General features: G+C 30.0%; 1 long non-coding RNA gene across 1 annotated transcript; it reads left to right on the forward strand.

The window, feature by feature from the left end:
• The first annotated feature begins 602 nt into the window (after nt 1–602).
• Nucleotides 603–6,589, forward strand: LOC137653364 (uncharacterized). Its single transcript, XR_011046459.1, has 3 exons — nt 603–673; nt 4,009–4,061; nt 6,481–6,589. It is a non-coding gene; the product is annotated as an uncharacterized lncRNA (long non-coding RNA).
• Nucleotides 6,590–10,000: the final 3,411 nt, after the last annotated feature.

Raw genomic sequence — 10,000 nt, forward strand, 5'->3', positions numbered from 1 at the left:
CTATACATATATATATATATATACAGTATATATATATATATATATATATATATATATATATATATATATATATATATATATATATATATATATATATATATATAAAATGGCAGGACAAGATTAGAAAAATAAACTATATAAGAGAGATTACTCGAGTGCTATATGTGGATGAGATCATGATGAGGGGTAGATGGAGATTGTTTGGGCATGTTCTTCGCACTCCCCAAGAGGAATTAGTTCACCAAACATTCAGCTGGGCTCCACAAGGCACTAGAAGAGTTGGAAGATCCAGGCCTACATGGCTGAAGCCTATGAAGCGTGAAGTAGGAGCTGATGAATGGAATAATATTGAATCAAAAGCTCAAGATAGAGACGACTGGCGAAATCTAACTGAGGCCCTTTGCATCACTAGGCGAAGGAGATGATGATATAAAAAAAAGGTATTCCAAGGAATACATAGTTAAAGATTTCCAATAAGCCATCCTCATTATTTTACCATTCATCGATTTACATTTATCCTTGAGCCTGTTACCCTTTTAGAAGAGTTCACTGATTGGCTGGCGAACCAGACGAGCGACTCGCTTCTCTGCAGCTTAGGTAGAGGATCAAACTCTTCAGGAAGCTCGCCAGTTCACAGCCAGCTTTCAGCCTGTCGAGAGTCAATTGGAAAAAGGTAAGATGCTTAAGGTATCTCAATATTTTCTTTGGATTCAATGCAAAATTGGTCTCATTTTCTTTATTCAGGTTTTTCAAGTTTATGGTATTTTTGGATATTTTCATGTCTCCTAGAGGGTTCATGTATGTTGTAGATGGTATTATATACAGTTTATTTTCGTTTTTTGTTTTTTGTTATTATTTAAGGATAATAATTTCAAGGCTTACTAATTAGGTATCTCAATATTTTCTTTGGATTCAATGCAAAATTGGTCTCATTTTCTTTATTCAGGTTTTTCAAGTTTATGGTATTTTTGGATATCTTCTTGTCTCTTAGATGGCTTATGTATGTTATAGTATTATGTACAGTTTATTTTCGTTTTTTGGTTTTTGTTATTACTTAGGGATAATATTTTCAATGCTTAGCAATTACTATTTCTCTTTCTTGTTACTGTATTATGTACAACACAATGCGGGATACATGAATAAGTTATCAAATAGAATATATCCCTTTTTATAGTAGTTTTTACAGTTTTTACAATTTCCAAATATAAAAAGTAGCTTTATGATAACGTCTCTACCAATTTGGTATTTCTGCTTATTTCATATGAAGATATATAAATCAGAACTAAAAACAAAATTGAGTTTTAGCTAGGCCGATTCAAACCTTAATTTGTCAGATATTTCTTCCAAAAACAGGTTTTTATTTATACTAAAAAAAAACATTTGGAATAAGTTTTATCTATACTGATTCAATTCCTAATTTATTAGACACCTCTTAAAAAACTGTTTTTATTCATAAGAAAATAGTATGAATAGATTTTAGCCATGCTAATCCAAACCCTAATTTCTAAATATATACCTTAAAAAACCTATTATGATACATAAAAAAAAATATGAAATGATTACTGGAATAATCTTTATCCATCACGTTCGTTTCTTATATGTACAAATCTCCTCTGTGCTTACTTATAAGGTTAATTATCACGGCAATCTGGCTTAGCTACTAAAAAGTTTAGCTAATCTAGCCAAAAATATGACAGAATGTGATTTATCTACAATGGAAGATTTCTGAAATATTTCGTCCTTTCCAGCAATATCATCGTAATATGTTAGGAAAGGTGAATACATACATGCATGCGCATATGATATACACATATATACATATATACATATATACACATATAAATGCAGTATAGATATAAATATGGTAGAGGAATATGAAGGATGAAGTAGGAGATGATGAATGGAGACGTATTGAATTAAAAGCTCAGGATAGAGGCGACTGGGGAAATCTAACCGAGGGCTATTTATATATATATATATATATATATATATATATATATATATATATATATATATATATATATATATATATATATATTCATATATATTCTATATTATACATACACACAGAATTATGTATATATAAAGTATATTAGCTGGAGATTGAACATAATCTCCTGAAACTGAAATTTGAGGTTAATCAGCTGAAACTGGAATTTGAGCTCAATCTGCTAAAACTGGAATTTGAGCTCAATCAGCTGAAACTGGAATTTGAGCTTAATCAAGTTGAAACTGGAAATAGAACTTAATCAGCTGAAGCTGGAAATTGAACTTAATCAGCTGAAACTGGAACTTGAGCTTAATCTCTTTTATCGTTTATATGCTACGAATATGTTATTCTTTGAGAGAATTATATAATTCTTGAGGCTTAGCTGTCTCTTCAATAATAGAATAATAAATAACAATAATAATAATCAGCTAAACAGCCCTGGGATTACAATATAAGGAGAAGGACACTCTAAAATCAAACCATTGTTCCCCGTGTCTTGGGTAGCCATAGCCTCTGTACCATGGTCTTCCACTGTCTTGGGTTAGAGTTCTCTAGCTTGAGGGTAGACTCGGGCAAACTATTCTATCTAATTTCTCTTCTTGTTTTGTTAAAGTATTAATAGTTTATATAGGAAATATTTATTTTAATGTTATTATTGTTCTTAAAAGGTTTTATTTTTCAATGTTTCCTTTCCTCACTGAGCTATTTTCCCTGTTGGAGCCCCTGGGCTTATAGCATCCTGCTTTTCCAACTATGGTTGTAGCTTAGAAAATAATAATAATAATAATAATAATAATAATAATAATAATAATAATAATAATAACGGAAAGGGTGATACAAGCACATCAATCAGATGTCGCTCTGGGCGACAAGACATCGAAGAATGTGTCACTCATAGATGCCACAGTCCAGTGTGACTAAAGACTGGAAAATAAGAGGAGAGAAATCAAACAAAAAATTACTAGAACTTAGGAATTGAATTGAGAAGGCCATAGAATAGCAGATAGATGTGGTACCAATACTCATAGGAGTACTAGGGACCATACCTAAGTCATTGGAAAGAAATCTTGAGATTGTATGAGTCAGTATAGCCCCAGGACTTGTGTAGAGGAGCGTGCTACTTGAAACAGCACATATAGTGAGGAAGGTTTATGGATTCCTAATGAAGCTGGATGTAGTCTGGAATCCCACATTATAAACCACCAGTATTTGTAGACTATGATTAATAATAATAATAATAATAATAATAATGATAATAATAATAATAATAATAATAATAATAATAATAATGATAATGGAGGTCTTGGGCTTATAGCATCCTATTTTTATTCAACTACGGTTGTACCTTAGCTAATAATAATAATAATAATAATAATAATAATAATAATAATAATAATAATGTTTTTATTCAACTACGGTTGTACCTTAGCTAATAATAATAATAATATTAATAATAATAATAATAATAATAATAATAATAATAATAATAATAATAATGGAGACCTTGGGCTTATAGCATCCTGTTTTTATTTAACTACGGTTTTACTTTAGCAATAATAATAATAATAATAATAATAATAATAATAATAATAATAATAATAATAATAATAATAATGGAGACCTTGGGCTTATAGCATCATGTTTTTATTCAACTACGGTTGTACCTTAGCTAATAATAATAATAATAATAATAATAATAATAATAATGGAGACCCTGGGCTTATAGCCTCCTGTTCTTATTCAACTACGGTTGTACCTTAGCTAATAATAATAATAATAATAATAATAATAATAATAATAATAATAATAATCAATAATAATAAATGGGCTTATAGCATCCTTTTTTTATTCAACTACGGTTGTACCTTAGCTAATAATAATAATAATAATAATAATAATAATAATAATAATACTAATAATGGAGACCTTGGGCTTATAGCATCCTGTTTTTATTCAACTACGGTTGTACCTTAGCTAATAATAATAATAATAATAATAATAATTTCCTTTTCTTTCAGGAGGATGTTCGTCATACTATGTTTAATGTTCATCTTAGCAGATAGCGTGGAAGGTAAAGTAGACTTTGAAATATATTAGAGATACAAATTGGAACAAAAAAAGATTGGCTATTGCTAAAGAAAGTCACATATATTTATGTTTCATCTTAATATTTTTGAAAGGAGCTTGGAGAATGATATCAAAGAAAATATGTGGAATAGGTTTATAGGGGCTATATGTTTTTTTTATATAAAAATTTATATTTCATCCTAATATATAAAAGAAGGTTGTAGACTTATAAAGAAATATGTGAAATAGGTTTATATTGGCTATAGGGTTATATTTTTGAAAGGAGCTTGGAGAATGTTATCCAAGAAAATAAGTGGAATAGTTTTATGTGGGCTAGAGGTTTTTTTTTTTGTATAAAAATTTATATTTCATGCTAACATATAAAAGAAGCTTGTAGAATGTTATAAAAAATATGTGAAATAGGTTTATAGTGGCTATAGGGTTTTCATATAAGTTTCTATAATATATCAGGGAATATAAGAGATATATGTTTTTGTTAGTACCTGAACATGACTCTAAATTCTATCGTGATATGAAAAGCAAATATCCTTTTATTAGGTGTTAACAGAAACAGGTTTTAACCTTGTTCGTAAAAATAATTTCATAAGATTTACGAATGATATTTTCATTGATATCATTTAATAGTTATAGAGAGAATATTACGCCAGTGGCTTTGGAAACACAATTATGGAATGCAATGAAAATATATTTCCTTTGTATATCAAAATAAATATATTTTCACTTATGGCACTAATAGAAATGATAGGGTTATGCAGATGGTTTTAGTTTAAGATCATAAAACATATAATTGTAAATAAATTTCTACCTCATACTTGGGATCGAACCTTAGCCCCTTCTAATGAAAGGCCAGGTCGCTTCCAACCATGCCACCAGAAGTCATAAAGAGCCTGATGTCCTGGTAAATCCTGAACTGTAGATTAGCAGTTAGGTTCCGACTTCTTTTATGGCTTCTGGTGGGATGGTTGGAAGCGACCTGACCTTTCATTAGAAGGGGCTAGGGTTCGATCCCAAGTATGAGGTAGAAATTTATTTCTATTTGAGCACGATATTGTGTTGATATTTATCCATATACATATAATTTACGTTTTTTTAAGAGACCCTCTCTTGAAAATATCTTTCCCTTGTATATAGAAATAAATATATTTCGACATATAAGGACCGATAAGTCATTCTTCTTCTTCTTCTTCTTCTTCTTTGTCTGCATCTTTTCCCACTTCTATGTGGGGTCGATGTTTCTGGCCAGCGTTCTCCTTCTACCTCCGTCCCACACTTCATCACCGGTTAATCCCTTTGATCGAAGGTCATCCTTGATACAGTCTATCCACCTATGCTTTGGTCTCCCTCTCCTCGTTCCCTGTACCTCCATTTCCATCAATCTCCTCCCAATGTACTGTTCATCTCTTCTCATGACATGACCATACCACCCCAGTTTACTTTCTTGGATCTTATCTGATAGTTTTCTAACTCCTGTGGTACCCCTAATTACCTCATTAGTATCTTATCTCCTCTTGTGACCCCACACATCCATCTGAACATTCTCATCTCTGCCACATCCAGTTTTTTTGGCAGAGGTCATTAGGTTAACATAAATAGATCATCGGTGTATATTTAACAGACCTATTTCTTGAAAATATCTTTCCCTTGTATATAGAAATAAATATAATTCGGCGTATGGCACCAATAGCTTTTGGCAGAGGATTTTGGGTTAGCATAAAAATATATCATTTGTTTATATCTAACAGACCTATTTCTTGAAAATATATTTTCCTTGTATATAAAAATAAATATATTTCGACGTACTGTATGTCACCAATAGCTTTTGGCATAGGATTTTGGGTTAGCATAAAAATATATCATTTGTGTATATTTAACAGACCTATTTCTTGAAAATATATTTCCCTTGTATATAGAAATAAATATATTTAGACTTATGGCACCAATAGGTTTTGGCAGAGGCTATTAGATTAACATAAAAATATATCTTTTGTGTATATTTAACAGATCTATTTCTTGAAAATATCTTTCTCTTGTATATAAAAATAAATATATTTCGACGTATGGCACCAATAGCTTTTGTCAGAGGATTTTGGGTTAGCATAAAAATATATCACTTGTGTATATCTAACAGATCTATTTCTTGAAAATATCTTTCCCTTGTATATAAAAATAAATATATTTCGACATATGGCACCAATAGCTTTTGGCAGATAATTTTGGGTTAGCATACAAATATATCATTTGTGTATATTTAACAGATCTATGTCTTAGAAATATATTTCCTTTGTATATAGAAATAAATATATTTCGACCTATGGCACCAATTGGGTTTGGTAGAGGCCATTAAGCTAAGCTCATAAAAAATATATCTTGCGCATGTTTAACAGACCAAGTTCTTCCTGTAGCCGACACAGGTGATTCATCTTCTGTCTACGGCCCCACTTCGACCTCGATAGATTCACGAAATGTGGGGGAAATGGTCGCTGAATTCTCCTGGAAAATATTGAAGCCTTATATCATTGGATGCCACTTCGTTTTACTCACTCAAGATGGGCAAAGATCATTTATACATCATATTATTAGGTATGAGAGCAATGTTGCTTTGGTTATTGTTAGTTTGAAACATTAATCTTAGATAGTTTTAGTTTTGTTTTAATATTTAAAGATCATTTTTGGTTGAATATCAGTTAAATGTTATAAATCTATCAGGTATGATTGTATTGTTGCTCAAACTATTATCATGTTTAAACATATCAATTATGAATAGATTTGATTTTAATATGAAATTACAGTTCACTTTGTGTTGAATATCATACAGGGTTTCAGCAATCCTGTAATTTTCGGATTATCAAAATATCTTAAACGTATTTCAGACAGTGATTAATTCAGTCAATAAAAAGTTTATTCCTAAATATATATTGCACATTATTATAAAGTTTATTCCTAAATATATAATGCACATTATTATAAAGTTTATTCCTAAATATATATTGCACAATATTATAAAGTTTATTCCTAAATTTATATTGCACAATATTATGAAGTTTATTCCTAAATACATATAGCACATAATTATAAAGTTTATTCCTAAATATATATCGCACATTATTATAAAGTATATTCCTAAATATATATCGCACATTATTATAAAGTTTATTCCTAAATATATATTGAAGATTATTATAAAGTTTATTCCTAAATATATATTGCACAATATTATAAGGTTTATTCTTAAATATATATTGTACATTATTACAAAGTTTATTCCTAGATATATATTGCACAATATTATAAAGTTTATTCTTAAAGATATATTGCACATTATTATAAAGTTTATTCCTAAATATATATTGCACATTATTTAACCAAGCTAGGATCTTCTCAGCATACATGTAATATATAATTCAGCTCATTTGATTAAGATCAATACTTTTGAGAAAATTATGACACTAATGATTTTTTTTATAATTTTAGACTAAGCTACCGAGAAGCACTACCTGTTCTCGTTGTTGATCTCTCAACCTTTGAAGGGAAGTACGAAAATAGCCACAAAATCCTCTTTGATGGCGTCACTGGTACTTGCAAAGTACTCTTGGTGGACGTGACCTTTCAGGATTATGCAGCAATGCTTAGGTAATTATCTATCTATCTATTTACCAATTTTGGGGGCTAGCCGAGAATTGATTGATTGATTGGAAGTTCTCTGGCATCCTGACATCGAAGGTCATTGACGCCGATATCGTTTATTATAAATAAAGATTAAAAGAATATTCAATTAAAACCAGAAAAGTAAATATATTATAAAAGATAGATAGCATTAAAAAGACCATCTAGCCGAAATTAAAAAAAAAAGGGACTTTTTCTTTCTCCGCTCCTCCCAGCCTGACGAGGGATTGTGCTGAGATTGGCTGGTAATTATTTATGTGCTAAATGTAACATTTAAATTTTTTCTGATAGACTAATTTACCAATTTTGGGGGATGGCCGACATTAAACAAAGAAACAAAAGGGGACCTTTCCTCTCTTCGCTCCTCCCAGCCTGACGAGGGATTGAGCCGAGTTTGGGTGGTAATTATATATGGGCTAAATGCAACATTTACATTTTTTCTAATAGACTCGCAATGATGAATGACAACTCTGCAGTTTGATCTAAAATATATTTCATAGATTTAAAATGACTAACTCATATCTTTGGGATGCAATATTTATACATAACTTGCTTACTAGGGCGTGCTCTTAATTATAGTTTTTATTAGATTTTGAAGTTTGAATATTTTGATAAACACACATACGCATGCACACACACAGATTCAACCTTTCTCACCAGCTTCCCCTTTCTTAACTACAATCCACTGGTACGGCAATTTGTCAGACAATTGCTCTTTATTATATAAGGGAGATAATAATATTTATACTTATATTTATATATTTATATTTATATTCATATATTTATATTTATATTCATATATTTATATTTATATTCATATATTTATATTTATATTCATATATTTATATTTATATTCATATATTTATATTTATATTCGTGGCGAAATCTTATTATCCTAAGTTACCAGTCCTTGGGTTATAAGGCTGTGAATAAATCGACTGTATTATATGCTTTATTTTCTATTAAGCTTTGAAAACATTCCTGTACATGTATCTTCTCTGTGGTGATATATACTATTCATATTTATTTTTACAATTTGTATTCAACGATACGTACCTGAAAAATTCCATCTATTTTCTATATCAACATTGTAAAAAAATCTACATGTATCTTCATTACTCAGACTCAAGTCTTATTTTAAATGAACAATATGATTCGATTGAAGTATAATGATAGTTCTTTTACTATCAAAACATCATAATCTATGCATTGTCTATCCGTATACTTGGGAGCCTTCACTCTCCAAGATTTGAATGGTTCAGTAATTCAGTGAATTATTGATTATTTTGTACAAAGACCAATAATTCCTATTATATTATATGAATAATCATTATCATTACACATCCTACCTTTATATAAAAGTAATTAAAGAAATATGGCCCCTGGTTAGTATAGTGGAAACACATTCGCCTAGCATTCGCATGTCAGCAGATCGATCACCTCCCGGGATCAAGAGTTTAAGCTGTTTACTGGGGAGGATATTGCTGTGGTTGGAGACCACATTGGGGGTTTGGGCTTGCCCGGCTGACGTTGTGGTTAGCATCTATTCTGACGACACTGGAACTAAAACTAGTACCCTTTAAATTTTATTATTATTATTATTATTATTATTATTATTATTATTAGCTAAGCTACAACCCTAGTGAGAAAAGAAGGATGTTATAAGACCAGGGATTCTGACAGGGAAAAATAGCCCAGCGAGGAAGGGAAATAAGGAAATACTTAAACTATATGTGAAGTAATGAACAATTGAAATAAAATATTTCAAGAACAGTAACAACATTAAAACATATCTTTCATATATAATCTATAAAAAGACTTATGTCAGCCTATTCAATATAAAAACATTTGCTGCAAGTTTGAACTTTTGAAGTTCTACCGATTAACTACCCGATTGAATCGGCAGAACTTTAAAAGTTCAAAGTTGGAGCAAATGTTTTTATGTTGACCAGGCTGACATGAGTCTTTTTATACTTTATATATGACATATCTGTTTTTGACGTTGTTAATAGTTTATATAGGACATATCTGTTTTGACGCTGTTACTGTTTTTAGAATGATATATTGTTAATTTATTCTCATCATTTATTTATTTCCTTATTTCCTTTCCTTACTGGGCTACTTTTCCCTGTTGGAGCCCTTGGGCTTATAGAATCTTGCTTTTCGAACTAGGGTTGTAGCTTGGCTAGTAATAATAATAATAATGATAATAATAATAATAATAATAATTCATTCCCTTGTTTCCTTTCCGCACTGGGC

This window comes from Palaemon carinicauda, chromosome 14, assembly GCF_036898095.1.
Source record: "Palaemon carinicauda isolate YSFRI2023 chromosome 14, ASM3689809v2, whole genome shotgun sequence".
Classification (NCBI taxonomy): domain Eukaryota; kingdom Metazoa; phylum Arthropoda; class Malacostraca; order Decapoda; family Palaemonidae; genus Palaemon; species Palaemon carinicauda.